The sequence below is a fragment of the Artemia franciscana genome, chromosome 11 (assembly GCF_032884065.1).
Source record: "Artemia franciscana chromosome 11, ASM3288406v1, whole genome shotgun sequence".
NCBI lineage: Eukaryota > Metazoa > Arthropoda > Branchiopoda > Anostraca > Artemiidae > Artemia > Artemia franciscana.
This window is the reverse complement of record NC_088873.1, coordinates 32,177,229-32,192,740: the sequence shown is the minus strand read 5'-3', so window position 1 is coordinate 32,192,740 and position 15,512 is coordinate 32,177,229. Positions and strand designations below refer to the sequence as shown.

Below are 15,512 nucleotides of genomic sequence, written 5' to 3'. Positions count from 1 at the left end.
GCAGTTTTTGGCTTGCAGCCCGAAATCAAAGATTTCGACGAAATCGTACAATATCAGGCTGGAAGATACATAAGCAGTAATGAGGCTGTTTGGCAAATTCTTTCATTTCCGATACATGAACGTAGTCCAGCTGTTGTTCACTTAGCGGTACATTTACAGAATGGTCAACGTGTTTTTTTCACGGAAACCAACGTGCAACAAAGAGCCCTGAATCCACCGGATACAACATTAACAGCTTTTTTTCGCTTTGCAATAATGATTCTTTTGCAAAAAAAAACTGCTGTATACTGAAGTGCCTTCGTATTACACGTGGAATACTAAAATAAAGTATTTGAACGTCGAACACAGGGTAAGTCAGTCGACGGCCAACCTACCATCTTCAAAGATACCACGATAGGGAGACTCTACACCGTTCACCCCAATCAACATGAATGCTTCTTTCTACGCCTGCTTTTGGTGAATGTACCCGGCCCGACATCCTTTGAGTATTTGAGAACTGTAAACGGTACTTTACATGACACTTACCGTAGTGCATGCCAAGCTCTGAATTTATTGGAGAATGATCAACACTGGGATAACTGCATCAATGACGCGTGCGAAACGTCAGCCCCAAGTCAAATTCGTGCATTGTTTGGCATCATTTTAACAACTTGCTCTCCATCAGCTCCTACAGAGTTATGGGAAAAATATAAGTCAAAAATGTCCGAAGATATAATCCATCGAAAACAGTTAGAGACGTCAGATATGAGTTTTGATTTTACATCAGAAATTTATAACTACACTTAGTTATTATAGAAGATTTTTGCGTATGTATGGCAACAAACCTCTTCAGGATTTGGGAATGCCTTCACCTAACCGTATCGCTGCTGTTTCGACATGTGTAGAATTGGATCGTGAACAAAGTTACAGTACGAGTGATCTATTGTCGTATGTACAAAATAACATTTCCAAGTTAACGTCGGAACAAAAAGACATTTATGATACGATAATGCATTGTGTCGATAACAACGTTGGAGAAATTTTCTTTTTGGATGGGCCAGGAGGTACTGGTAAAAACGTTTGTGATAAAACTGATTCTGGCATCAATTCGATCAAAAAATGATATAGCGTTGGCAATTGCGTCGTCCGGAATAGCCGCAACATTGCTGCCTGGTGGAAGAACTGCTCATTCCGCTTTGAAATTGCCTCTGAATTTGCATTCTACAGAAACTCCCACCTGCAATATTTCCAAATCATCTGGAATGGGTAAAGTATTGCAGCAATGCAAACTTATTATTTGGGATGAGTGCACAATGGCAAACAAAAAATCGCTCGAGGCTCTGATCAATGCTTGAAAGATTTAAGAGGGAATTCGAAACCCTTTGGCAGCACATTAATATTGCTTGCGGGAGATTTCAGGCAAACATTACCTATAATGCCTAGATCAACTCCTGCAGACGAAATGAATGATTGCCTGAAAAATTCTAGTTTATGGGCACACGTAAAAATATTAAAATTAACTACAAATATGCGTGTCCGATTGCAAAACGATGACTCTGGTCAAACATTTTCAGATCAATTGCTGGCAATTGGAAACGGAAAGCTCCCAGTAGTCTCAATTTCAGGACGTATACAACTACCTGCTGATTTCTGTAATTTAGTGACGTCCTAAAATGAATTGATTGAAAAGTATTTTCCGAATATTCTAAAAAATTATAAAAATAATAAATGGCTAAGTGAAAGAGCGATTCTCGCACCCAAAAATATAGACGTCCACGAAATCAACAATATTGTTTTGACCAAGATTCGAGACCAGGCAGTCCTTTACAAGTCAGTCGACACAGTTTTGGAACCAAGTGAAGCGGTTAACTATCCATCTGAATTTTTAAATTCCATAGATCTTTCAGGGTTTCCACCACACGTGCTACAACTAAAAATAGGCGTACCAATAATACTTTTAAGAAATATCAACCCACCAAAGCTTTGCAATGGCACGCGACTTGCCGTAAAAAACAATGGAAAACCTAATAGAGGCCACAATCTTGACAGGGCCTTTTGAGGGTGAGGCTGTTCTTATGCCTCGCATTCCCATGATTCCAACGGATCTGCCTTTTCAATTTAAAAGATTGCAATTCCCAATTCGATTAGCATTTGCAATCACCATCAACAAAGCTCAAGGTCAATCATTATAAAAATGTGGTATAGATCTTGATACTGATTGTTTTTCCATTGACAATTGTATGTTGCATGTTCGAGGGTCGGTAAACCTGACAATCTATTTATATGCAGCGACAATTGGACAGCGAAGAATGTTGTATATTCGCAAGTTTTACGCAGTTAATTTGTATTGTATCTATCTATCTATCTATCTATATAAAAACGAGTTGTGTGTATGCATGTTTGTTTGTTTGTAAAAAGAGCGTTTGCATTTAACGTCATTATTAGTACATACGGCTTTGTATATGCACAGACAATGGGAAAGCCAAGAATGTTGTATATTCGCAATTTTTACGTAGTTTGAAACACATATATAAATCTATCTATATTCACAGATGGGACACAGGGACACAACTACAATGGCGCGTAACTAATATGGCGCGTAACGACTTACGCGCGCGGGGGGGCTTGGGGGGGCACGAAGCGCCCCACCAACTAGGTGTTGGGGTGGCGCGAAGTGCCACCCCAACAGCTAGTATATATATATCTATCTATATATATAAAAATAAGTTGTCTGTGTGTGGATCTGTGGATGGATCAGGTGACGTCATGTTTGTTCGCATATGACGTCTGAATTATTTCACACTAATACAAAAGAAGAAAAAAACTAAAAAAGCTAAAAAACTAAAAAAAAACTAAAAAAAGGTAAAAATCTAATAACTAAAAAAAAAACTGAAAAAAATAAAAAAAGGCAAAAACTACAAAAAAAATAAAAACTAATAAAAAAACTAAAAAAGCTAAAAAACTAAAAAAACTAAAAAAAACTAAAAAAGGTGAAAAACTAAAAAAAACTAAAAACTAAAATAGAAAAAAACTAAAAAAAAGGAAAAAACTGAAAAATAAAAGAGAAAAAGAAAACTAAAAAATATGAATAAATATATATAAAAATAAGTTGTTTGTGGGTTATGTCTGTCTGTCTGTCTGTCGAGTGACGTCGTGTTTGTCCGCATATGACGTCTGAATTAGTTCACACTAATACAAAAGAAGAAAAAAAACTAAAAAAGGTAAAACTACAAAAAAAACTAAAAAGAAAAAAAACTATAAAAGCTAAAAAACTAAAAAAAACTAAAAAAAGGTAAAAAACTAAAAACTAAAAAAACTGAAAAAACTAAAAAAAGGCAAAAACTAAAAAAAAACTAAAAACTAATAAAAAAACTATATATAAATTAGCAATCAACAAAGCACCGAGACACAAATGACGACCGGGACACAGGGAGTATAAATGACGACCAGGACATAGTAAAAAAAAAACTAAAAAAATGGTAAAAACTACAAAAAAACTAAAAACTAATAAAAAAACTAAAAAATTTAAATAAACTAAAAAAGAAAAAAAAGAAAAAAGGAAAAAAATAAAGGAGAAAAACAAAACTAAAAAACGAATGTATATACAGACCGGGACACCGGGATACAAATGACGACCGGGACACAGGGAATATAAATGACGACCGGGACACAGGGACACAACTACAATGGGGACGCCGGGGGGCACAGGGGGATATAAATGACGACCGGGACACCGGGACACAAGGAATATAAATGACGCCCGGGACACTCAAAGAGAAATCACAGACTGGAACACCGGGACACAAATGACGACCGGGACACAGGGAATATAAATGACGACCGGGACACAGGGACATAACTACAAAGGGGACGCCGGGGTGCACAGGGGGATATATAAATGACGATGGCGACTCACGGAATGGTCGATTAGCAATCACCATCAACAAAGCTCAAGGGCAATCATTAGAATCATGAGGTATAGATCTGAATACGGATTGTTTTCCCATGGACCATTATATGTTGCATGTTCAAGAGTCGGTAAACCTGACAATCTATTTATATGCACAGACAATGGGACAGCAAAGAATGTTGTATATTCGCAAGTTTTACGTAGTTAAAAACATATATATATATATATATATATATATATATATATATATATATATATATATATATATATATATATATATATATATATATATATCTATATTCACAGGTGGGACATAGGGACACAACTACAATGGCGCTTAACTAATATGGCGCGTAACGACTTACGCGTGCGGGGGGGCTTGGGGGTGGGCGCGAAGCGCCCCCACCAACTAGGTGTTGGGGTGGCGCGAAGTGCCACCCCAACAGCTAGTATATATATATCTATCTATATATATAAAAATAAGTTGCCACCCCAACAGCTAGTATATATATATAAATAAGTTGTATGTTTGTTTGTTTGTACGCATATGACGTCATTATAAGTATATAGGCTTTGTATATGACGTCATTATAAATATATAAGGGGGCGATTCAAAGAGAAATTTTAGTATCGTGCCGAGGAATCACAAGAACAACGTCAAAATTATCGCCTGGCATTCAGGTACAGCCCGTCGATGATTATAGCTTGAGTAGATGTGTTCAAATCGGGACTATGTCTAAAATTTGTCCCTTTTACAAGGCCTTGAAATTTAATGGTGAAACAAAGGGAATGTGCCTCGCCTCAGGAAAAGTTAAACTTCCTAAACTGGATGCACCACCAGAGGCATTGAGGACTTTGTGACGTGACAGACCGGGACACCCGAACACAATGAATATAAATGACGACCGGGACAATCAAAGAGAAAATACAGACCAGGACACAAATGACAACCGGGACACAGGGAATATAAATGACGACCAGGACACAGGGACACAACTACAACGGGGACGCCGGAAGGGCACAGGGAGGATATATAAATGACGACGGGGATACAGGAAATATTCGATTAGCAATCACCATCAACAAAGCTCAAGGGAAATCATTAGAAAAATGCGATATAGATCTGAATACGGATTGTTTTCCCATTGACAATTATATGTTACATGTTCAAGAGTCAGTAAACCTGACAATCTATTCATATGCACATACAATGGGACCGCGAAGAATGTTCTATATTCGCAAGTTTTACTTAGTTAAAATTCTATATATATATATATATATATATATATATATATATATATATATATATATATATATATATATATATATATATATATATATATATATATATATATATATATATATATATATATATATATATATATATATATATATATATATATATATATATATATATATATATATATATATATATATAAATATATATATATATATATATATATATATATATATATATATATACTAGCTGTTGGGGTGGCGCTTCGCGCCACCCCAACACCTAGTTGGTGGGGGCGCTTCGCGCCCCCCCCCAAGCCCCCCCCGCGCGCGTAAGTCGTTACGCGCCATATTAGTTACGTGCCATTGTAGTTGTGTCCCTATGTCCCACCTGTGAATATATATATATATATATATATATATATATATATATATATATATATATATATATATATATATATATATTTCTCTTTGAGTGTCCCGGGCGTCATTTATATTCCTTGTGTCCCGGTGTCCCGGTCGTCATTTATATCCCCCTGTGCCCCCCGGCGTCCCCATTGTAGTTGTGTCCCTGTGTCCCGGTCGTCATTTATATTCCCTGTGTCCCGGTCGTCATTTGTATCCCGGTGTCCCGGTCTGTATATACATTCGTTTTTTAGTTTTGTTTTTCTCCTTTATTTTTTTCCTTTTTTCTTTTTTTTCTTTTTAGTTTATTTAGATTTTTAGATTTTTTAGTTTTTTTATTAGTTTTTAGTTTTTTTGTAGTTTTTACCATTTTTTTAGTTTTTTTAGTTTTTTTTTTTTACTTATGTCCTGGTCGTCATTTATACTCCCTGTGTCCCGGTCGTCATTTGTGTCTCGGTGCTTTGTTGATTGCTAATTTATATTATATTTATATTTATATTTTTTATATTTATTAATGTTTTTTTAGTTTTCTTTTTCTCTTATTTTTCAGTTTTTTCCTTTTTTTTAGTTTTTTCTTTTTTAGTTTTTAGTTTTTTTTTTTTTTTAACTTTTTTTAGTTTTTTAGCTTTTTTAGTTTTTTTTATTAGTTTTTAGTTTTTTTTTAGTTTTTGCCTTTTTTTAGTTTTTTCAGTTTTTTTTTAGTTTTTAGTTTTTTACCTTTTTTTTTAGTTTTTTTTAGTTTTTTAGCTTTTTTAGTTTTTTTTCTTTTTAGTTTTTTTTGTAGTTTTTACCTTTTTTAGTTTTTTTTCTTCTTTTGTATTAGTGTGAAATAATTCAGACGTCATATGCGGACAAACACGACGTCACTTGACAGACAGACAGACAGACATAACCCACAAACAACTTATTTTTATATATATTTATTCATATTTTTTTAGTTTTCTTTTTCTCTTTTATTTTTCAGTTTTTTCCTTTTTTTTTAGTTTTTTTCCTTTTTAGTTTTTAGTTTTTTTAGTTTTTTACCTTTTTTTAGTTTTTTTTAGTTTTTTTAGTTTTTTAGCTTTTTTAGTTTTTTTGTTAGTTTTTATTTTTTTTTGTAGTTTTTGCCTTTTTTTATTTTTTTCAGTTTTTTTTTAGTTATTATATTTTTACCTTTTTTTAGTTTTTTTTTAGTTTTTTAGCTTTTTTAGTTTTTTTTTCTTTTTAGTTTTTTTTTGTAGTTTTTACCTTTTTTAGTTTTTTTCTTCTTTTGTATTAGTGTGAAATAATTCAGACGTCATATGCGAACAAACATGACGTCACCTGATCCATCCACAGATCCACACACAGACAACTTATTTTTATATATATAGATAATCTGGCGTAACGGACAGACAACTTATTTTTATATATATAGATATATATATATACTAGCTGTTGGGGTGGCGCTTCGCGCCACCCCAACACCTAGTTGGTGGGGGCGCTTCGCGCCCCCCCCCCCCCCCCAAGCCCCCCCGCGCGCGTAAGTCGTTACGCGCCATATTAGTTACGCGCCATTGTAGTTGTGTCCCTATGTCCCGGTCGTCATTTGTGTCCCGGTGTCCCAGTCTGTGATTTCTCTTTGAGTGTCCCGGTCGTCATTTATATCCCCCTGTGCCCCCGGCGTCCCCGTTGTAGTTGTGTCATTTATATTCCTTGTGTCCCGGTCGTCATCCCGGTATACATTCGTTTTTGAATTGGTATATGATGAAATACATTTTTAATTTTTTCCCTTTTTTTCCTTTTAGTTTTTTTTATTGGTTTTGACCTTTTTTTAGGTTTTTTAGTTTTTTTTCTTTTGTCTTTTTAGTTTTTTGAAGTTTTTATCTTTTTAGTTTTTTTATTTTTATTTATATTTTTTTAGTTTTCTTTTTCTCCTTTATTTTTCAGTTTTTTTCCTTTTTTTAGGTTTTTTTTTTCTTTTTTAGTTCTTTTAGTTTTTACCTTTTTTAGTTTTTTTTAGTTTTTTAGATGAAATTTTTTTTAGTTTTTTTCCTTTTTTTCTTTTTAGTTTTTCATTGGTTTTTACCTCTTTTTTTTAGCTTTTTTAGTTTTTTTCGTTTTTTCTTTTTACTTTTTTTTAGTTTTTATCTTTTTTATTTTTTTTTATTTTTATTCTTAATTTTATTAGTTTTCTTTTTTTCTTCTATTTTTCAGTTTTTTCTTTTCTTTTAGTTTTTTTTTAATTTTTTTTTAGTTTTTAGTTTTTTAGTTTTTTTAGTTTTTTAGCTTTTTTATTTTTTTCATTAGTTTTTAGTTTTTTTTGTAGTTTTTGCCTTTTTTTAGTTTTTTCAGTTTTTTTTTTAGTTTTTAGTTTTTTACCTTTTTTAGCCTAACCAGGATTTGAACCTGGGACCTTCATTCTCCGTTCTGACACCCTCTCTCACCGAGTGACTACTCCAGCATGTTCATTTTGGTGTTTTAAATGGTATATTATTAACCAAATTAATGCGTTTTACAATATACTAAGCATCGTCATAACAAAAATGACGACAACTAATTTCATGACGTCAGCCGATACAACATTCTTTGCTGTCCCATTGTCTGTGCATATAAATAGATTGTCAGGTTTACCGACTCTTGAACATGCAACATATAATGGTCCATGGGAAAACAATCCGTATTCAGATCTATACCTCATGATTCTAATGATTGCCCTTGAGCTTTGTTGATGGTGATTGCTAATCGACCATTCCCTGAGTCGCCATCATCATTTATATATCCCCCTGTGCACCCCGGCGTCCCCTTTGTAGTTATGTCGCTGTGTCCCGGTCGTCGTCATTTATACTCCCTGTGTCCCGGTGCTTTGTTGATTGCTAATCGAACATTCCTTTTGTCCCGGTCGCTTCCTCTTTGAGTGTCGTCATTTATTTAGATTGTCAGGTTTACCGACTCTTGAACATGCAACATATAATTGTCCATGGGAAAAACAATCCATATTCAGATCTATACCTCATGATTCTAATGATTGCCCTTGAGATTTGTTGATGGTGATTGCTAATTGAAAATTCCCTGTGTCCCGGTCGTCATTTATATTCCCAGTATTCCGGTCGTCATTTGTGTCCCAGTGTTCCCCTTTTAGTTTTTTTTTTATTGGTTTTGACCTTTTTTTAGGTTTTTTAGTTTTTTTCTTTTTTCTTTTTAGTTTTTTTTGAAGTTTTTATCTTTTTAGTTTTTTTATTTTTATTTATATTTTTTAGTTTTCTTTTTCTCCTTTATTTTTCAGTTTTTTTCCTTTTTTAGTTCTTTTAGTTTTTACCTTTTTTAGTTTTTTTTAGTTTTTTAGATGAAAATTTTTTTTAGTTTTTTTCCTTTTTTTCTTTTTAGTTTTTTATTGGTTTTTACCTTTTTTTTAGCTTTTTTAGTTTTTTTCGTTTTTTCTTTTTACTTTTTTTTTTAGTTTTTATCTTTTTTATTTTTTTTTATTTTTATTCTTAATTTTATTAGGTTTCTTTTTCTCTTCTATTTTTCAGTTTTTTCCTTTTTTTTAAGTTTTTTTTTTAGTTTTTAGTTTTTTTAGTTTTTTTTTCCTTTTTTTCTTTTTAGTTTTTTATTGGTTTTTACCTTTTTTTTAGCTTTTTTAGTTTTTTTCGTTTTTTCTTTTTACTTTTTTTTTAGTTTTTATCTTTTTTATTTTTTTTTTATTTTATTCTTAATTTTATTAGTTTTCTTTTTCTCTTCTATTTTTCAGTTTTTTCCTTTTTTAAGTTTTTTTTTTAGTTTTTAGTTTTTTTAGTTTTTTAGTTTTTGTAGTTTTTTTAGTTTTTTAGCTTTTTATTTTTTTTATTAGTTTTTAGTTTTTTTTGTAGTTTTTGCCTTTTTTTAGTTTTTTCAGTTTTTTTTTTTAGTTTTTAGTTTTTTACCTTTTTTGTGGATCGTCACCTGATCCACAGATCCACAGATCCACACACAGACAACTTATTTTTATATATATAGATATATATATATATATATATATATATATATATATATATATATATATATATATACTAGCTGTTGGGGTGGCGCTTCGCGCCACCCCAACACCTAGTTGGTGGGGGCGCTTCGCGCCCCCCCCCAAGCCCCCCCGCGCGCGTAAGTCGTTACGCGCCATAATAGTTACGCGCCATTGTAGTTGTGTCCCTATGTCCCACCTGTGAATATAGATATATATATATATATATATGGTTTTAACTACGTAAAACTTGCGAATATACAACATTCTTTGCTGTCCCATTGTCTTTGCATATAAATAGATTGTCAGGTTATCCCCCTGTTTCCCCCGGTGTCCCCGTTGTAGTTGTGTCCCTGTGTCCCGGTCGTCATTTATATTCCCTGTGTCCCGGGTCCCGGTCATCATTTGTATCCCGGTGTCCCGGTCTGTATATACATTCGTTTTTTAGTTTTGTTTTTCTCCTTTATTTTTTTCCTTTTTTTTTCTTTTTTAGCTTATTTAGATTTTTAGATTTTTTAGTTTTTTTTATTAGTTTTTAGTTTTTATTTCGTTTTAGTTTTTTTGTCCCGGTCGTCATTTATATCCCCCTGTTTCCCCCGGTGTCCCCGTTGTAGTTGTGTCCCTGTGTCCCGGTCGTTATTTATATTCCCTGTGTCCCGGTCGTCATTTGTATCCCGGTGTACCGGTCTGTATATACATTCGTTTTTTAGTTTTGTTTTTCTCCTTTATTTTTTTCCTTTTTTTTTCTTTTTTAGTTTATTTAGATTTTTAGATTTTTTAGTTTTTTTATTAGTTTTTAGTTTTTTTTTCTTTTTAGTTTTTTTGTAGTTTTTACCTTCTTTTTAGTTTTGTTAATTTTTTTTTTTTACTTGTGTCCTGGTCGTCATTTATACTCCCTGTGTCCCGGTGCTTTGTTGATTGCTAATCGAACATTCCTTTTGTCCTGGTCGCTTTCTCTTTGAGTGTCGTCATTTATTTTTTTCTTTTTTAGTTCTTTTAGTTTTTACCTTTTTTAGTTTTTTTTTAGTTTTTAGTTTTTTTAGTTTTTTACCTTTTTTTAGTTTTTTTAGTTTTTTAGCTTTTTTATTTTTTTTATTAGTTTTTAGTTTTTTTGTAGTTTTTGCCTTTTTTTTTAGTTTTTTGTCCTGGTCGCTTTCTCTTTGAGTGTCGTCATTTATTAGTTTTTTCCTTTTTTTTTTAGTTTTTTATTGGTTTTTACCTTTATTTTAGCTTATTTTTCAGTTTTTTCCTTTTTTTTAGTTTTTTTTTATTTTTTTTAGTTTTTTACCTTTTTTTAGTTTTTTTAGTTTTTTTAGTTTTTTAGCTTTTTTACTTTTTTTATTAGTTTTTAGTTTTTTTTTGTAGTTTTTGCCTTTTTTTAGTTTTTTCAGTTTTTTTTTTAGTTTTTTATTGGTTTTTACCTTTATAGTTTTTTTAGTTTTTTAGCTTTTTTATTTTTTTTATTAGTTTTTAGTTTTTTTTGTAGTTTTTGCCTTTTTTTAGTTTTTTCAGTTTTGACGTCACCTAATCCAGTTTTTTCAGGTGACGTCACCTGACACATCCATCCACACATCCATCCACACATCCACAGACAGACAACTTATTTTTATATATATAGATAAAATAAGTTGTCTGTGTGTGGATCTGTGGATCAGGTGACGTCATGTTTGTCCGCATATGACGTCTGAATTATTTCACACTAATACAAAAGAAGAAAAAAACTAAAAAAGGTAAAAACTACAAAAAAAACTAAAAAGAAAAAAAAACTAAAAAAGCTAAAAAACTAAAAAAAACTAAAAAAGGTAAAAATCTAATAACTAAAAAAAACTGAAAAAAAATAGAAAAAAGGCAAAAACTACAAAAAAAATAAAAACTAATAAAAAAACTAAAAAGCTAAAAAACTAAAAAAACTAAAAAAAAACTAAAAAAAGGTACAAAACTAAAAAAAACTAAAAAAGAAAAAAACTAAAAAAAAGGAAAAAACTGAAAAATAAAAGAGAAAAAGAAAACTAAAAAAATATGAATAAATATATATAAAAATAAGTTGTTTGTGGGTTATGTCTGTCTGTCTGTCTGTCGAGTGACGTCGTGTTTGTCCGCATATGACGTCTGAATTATTTCACACTAATACAAAAGAAGAAAAAAAACTAAAAAAGGTAAAAACTACAAAAAAAACTAAAAAGAAAAAAAAACTAAAAAAGCTAAAAAACTAAAAAAAACTAAAAAAAGGTAAAAAACTAAAAACTAAAAAAAACTGAAAAAACTAAAAAAAGGCAAAAACTAAAAAAAAAACTAAAAACTAATAAAAAAAACTAAAAAAGCTAAAAAACTAAAAAAACTAAAAAAACTAAAAAAAGGTAAAAAACAAAAAAAAACTAAAAACTAAAAAAAAGGAAAAAAAATGAAAGATAAGAGAAAAAGAAAACTAAAAAAATATTAATAAATATAAAAAATATAAATATAAATATAATATAAATTAGCAATCAACAAAGCACCGAGACACAAATGACGACCGGGACACAGGGAGTATAAATGACGACCAGGACATAAGTAAAAAAAAAAACTAAAAAAACTAAAAAAATGTAAAAACTACAAAAAAACTAAAAACTAATAAAAAAACTAAAAAATCTAAAAATCTAAATAAACTAAAAAAGAAAAAAAGAAAAAAGGAGAAAAACAAAACTAAAAAACGAATGTATATACAGACCGGGACACCGGGATACAAATGACGACCGGGACACAGGGAATATAAATGACGACCGGGACACAAGGACACAACTACAATGGGGACGCCGGGGGGCACAGGGGGATATAAATGACGACCGGGACACAAGGAATATAAATGACGCCCGGGACACTCAAAGAGAAATCACAGACTGGAACACCGGGACACAAATGACGACCGGGACACAGGGAATATAAATGACGACCGGGACACAGGGACATAACTACAAAGGGGACGCCGGGGTGCACAGGGGGATATATAAATGACGATGGCGACTCAGGGAATGGTCGATTAGCAATCACCATCAACAAAGCTCAAGGGCAATCATTAGAATCATGAGGTATAGATCTGAATACGGATTGTTTTCCCATGGACCATTATATGTTGCATGTTCAAGAGTCGGTAAACCTGAAAATCTATTTATATGCACAGACAATGGGACAGCAAAGAATGTTGTATATTCGCAAGTTTTACGTAGTTAAAAACATATATATATATATATATATATATATATATATATATATATATATATATATATATATATATATATATATATATATATATCTATATTCACAGGTGGGACATAGGGACACAACTACAATGGCGCGTAACTAATATGGCGCGTAACGACTTACGCGCGCGGAGGGGGCTTGGGGGGGCGCGAAGCGCCCCCCAACAGCTAGTATATATATAAAAATAAGTTGTCTGTGTGCTTGTGGGGGTGGGTCTGTCGAGTGACGTCATGTCTGTGTGTTGACTGACGTCATGTTTTCGACTGACGAAATTACAGACCGGGACATCGGGACACAAATGACGACCGGGACACCGGCACATAGGGAATATAAATGATGACCGGGACACTCAAAGAGAAAGCGACCGGGACACAGGGAATGTTCGATTAGCAAACACCATCAACAAAGCACCGGGACACAAATGACGACCGGGACACAGGGAGTATAAATGACGACCAGGACATAAGTAAAAAAAAAACTAAAAAAACTAAAAAAAAAGGTAAAAACTACAAAAAAACTAAAAAGAAAAAAAAACTAAAAACTACAAAAAAACTAAAAAAGAAAAAAAAGGAAAAAAATGAAAAATAAAGGAGAGACAAAACTAAAAAAATAAAAATAAAAAAAAACTAAAAAGAAAAAAACTAAAAAAACTAAAAAAATAGTAAAGACCAAAAAAAGACTAAAAAGAAAAAAAGGGAAAAATTCAAAAATTTATTTCATCATATACTATTTCAAAAACAAATGTATATACAGACCGGGACACCGGGATACAAATGACGACCGGGACACAGGGAATATAAATAACGACCGGGACACAGGGACACAACTACAACGGGGACGCCGGGGGGCAGAGGGGGATACATAAATGACGACAGGGACACAGGGAATGTTTGATTAGCAATCACCATCAACAAAGCTCAAGGGCAATCATTAGAATCATGAGGCATAACTAAAAAAAAAAACTAAAAAAAGGTAAAAAACTAAAAACTAAAAAAAAGACCAATTCAAAACGAATGTATATACAGACCGGGACACCGGGACAAAAATGACGACCGGGACACCGGGACACAAGGAATGTAAATGACGCCCGGGACACTCAAAAAGAAATCACAGACTGGGACACCGGGACACAAATGACGACCGGGACACAGGGAATATAAATGACGACCGGGACACAGGGACACAACTACAACGGGGACGCCGGGGGTACAGGGGGATATATAAATGACGACGGCGACACAGGGAATGGTCGATTGGCAATCACCATCAACAAAGCTCAAGGGCAATCATTAGAATCATGAGGTATAGATCTGAATACGGATTGTTTTCCCATGGACCATTATATGTTGCATGTTCAAGAGTCTGTAAACCTGACAATCTATTTATATGCACAGACAATGGGACAGCAAAGAATGTTGTATATTCGCAAGTTTTACGTAGTTAAAAACATATATATATATATATATATATATATATATATATATATATATATATATATATATATATATATATATATATATATATATATATATGGGAATATATATATATATATATATATATATATATATATATATATATTGGGAATATATATATATATATATATATATATATATATATATATATATTGGGAATATATCTATATATATAAAAATAAGTTGTCTGTCTGTGTGTCTGTCTGTGGATCAGGTGACGTCATGTTTCTGTGTTGACTGACGTCATGAAATTAGTTGTCGTCATTTTTGCTTTGACGGTGACGTCATTCAAGATATTTAAGACATATGTTCACGTAGAAATTTATTAATGTTTAAGTTTACAATGACTGATGAACTTACCATGGCAAAAGCCGATGAAGATGCTCAAAGAATTTATGCCAAAAAACTTGCTGCTGATAGGGAAAGTCAGAAAAGAAAGCGTGCCGAGGAACTACCAGAGCAACGCGAAAGCAGACTTGCTGCTAAAAGAGATAGTGAAGAAAGAAGGCGTGCCGAGGAATCAAAAGAACAGCAAGGAAACGGGCTTGAGGCTGATAGAGAAAGAAAGAACAGAAAGCGTGCCGAGGAATCAAAAGAACAGCAAGGAAACAGGCTTGAGGCTGATAGAGAAAGAAAGAACAGAAAGCGTGCCGAGGAACTACCAGAGCAACGCGGAAGCAGACTTGCTGCTAAAAGAGAAAGTGAAAAAAGAAGGCGTGCCGAGGAATTACAAGAACAGCAAGAAATCAGGCTTGCTGCTGATAGAGAAAGTAAGAAAAGAAAGCGTGCCGAGGAATCACAAGAACAGCAAGAAATCAGGCTTGCTGCTGATAGAGAAAGTAAGAAAAGAAAGCGTGCCGAGGAATCAGAGCAACCTGAAAGTTATCGCCTGGCATTCAGGTACAACCCAGTCGATGATTATAGCTTGAGTAGATGTGTTCAAATCGGGACAATGTCTAAAATTTGTCCCTATTGCAAGGCCCTGCTTGCTGCTGATAGAGAAAGTAAGAAAAGAAAGCGTGCCGAGGAATCACAAGAACAGCAAGAAATCAGGTTTGCTGCTGATAGAGAAAGTAAGAAAAGAAAGCGTGCCGAGGAATCAGAGCAACCTTAAAGTTATCGCCTGGCATTCAGGTACAACCCAGTCGATGATTATAGCTTGAGTAGATGTGTTCAAATCGGGACAATGTCTAACATTTATCCCTATTGCAAGGCCTTGAAATTCAATGGTGAAACAATGGGAATGTGTTGCGCCTCAGGAAAAGTTAAACTTCCTCTGTTGGCTGCACCATCAGAGCCATTGAAGACTTTCCTTGCTGGA

The 15,512-nt window shown here is 32.9% G+C and overlaps 1 long non-coding RNA gene and 1 pseudogene across 1 annotated transcript; one reads left to right on the top strand and one right to left on the bottom strand.

Annotated features, from left to right (window-relative positions):
* LOC136033097 (polyubiquitin-C-like) overlaps positions 1 to 15,512 on the top strand; it is a 63,439-nt pseudogene that overhangs the window by 2,815 nt on the left and 45,112 nt on the right.
* LOC136033379 (uncharacterized) lies at positions 5,972 to 6,880 on the bottom strand. Its single transcript, XR_010618914.1, has 2 exons — positions 6,758 to 6,880; positions 5,972 to 6,321 (listed from the first exon to the last, which is right to left on the bottom strand). It is a non-coding gene; the product is annotated as an uncharacterized LOC136033379 (long non-coding RNA).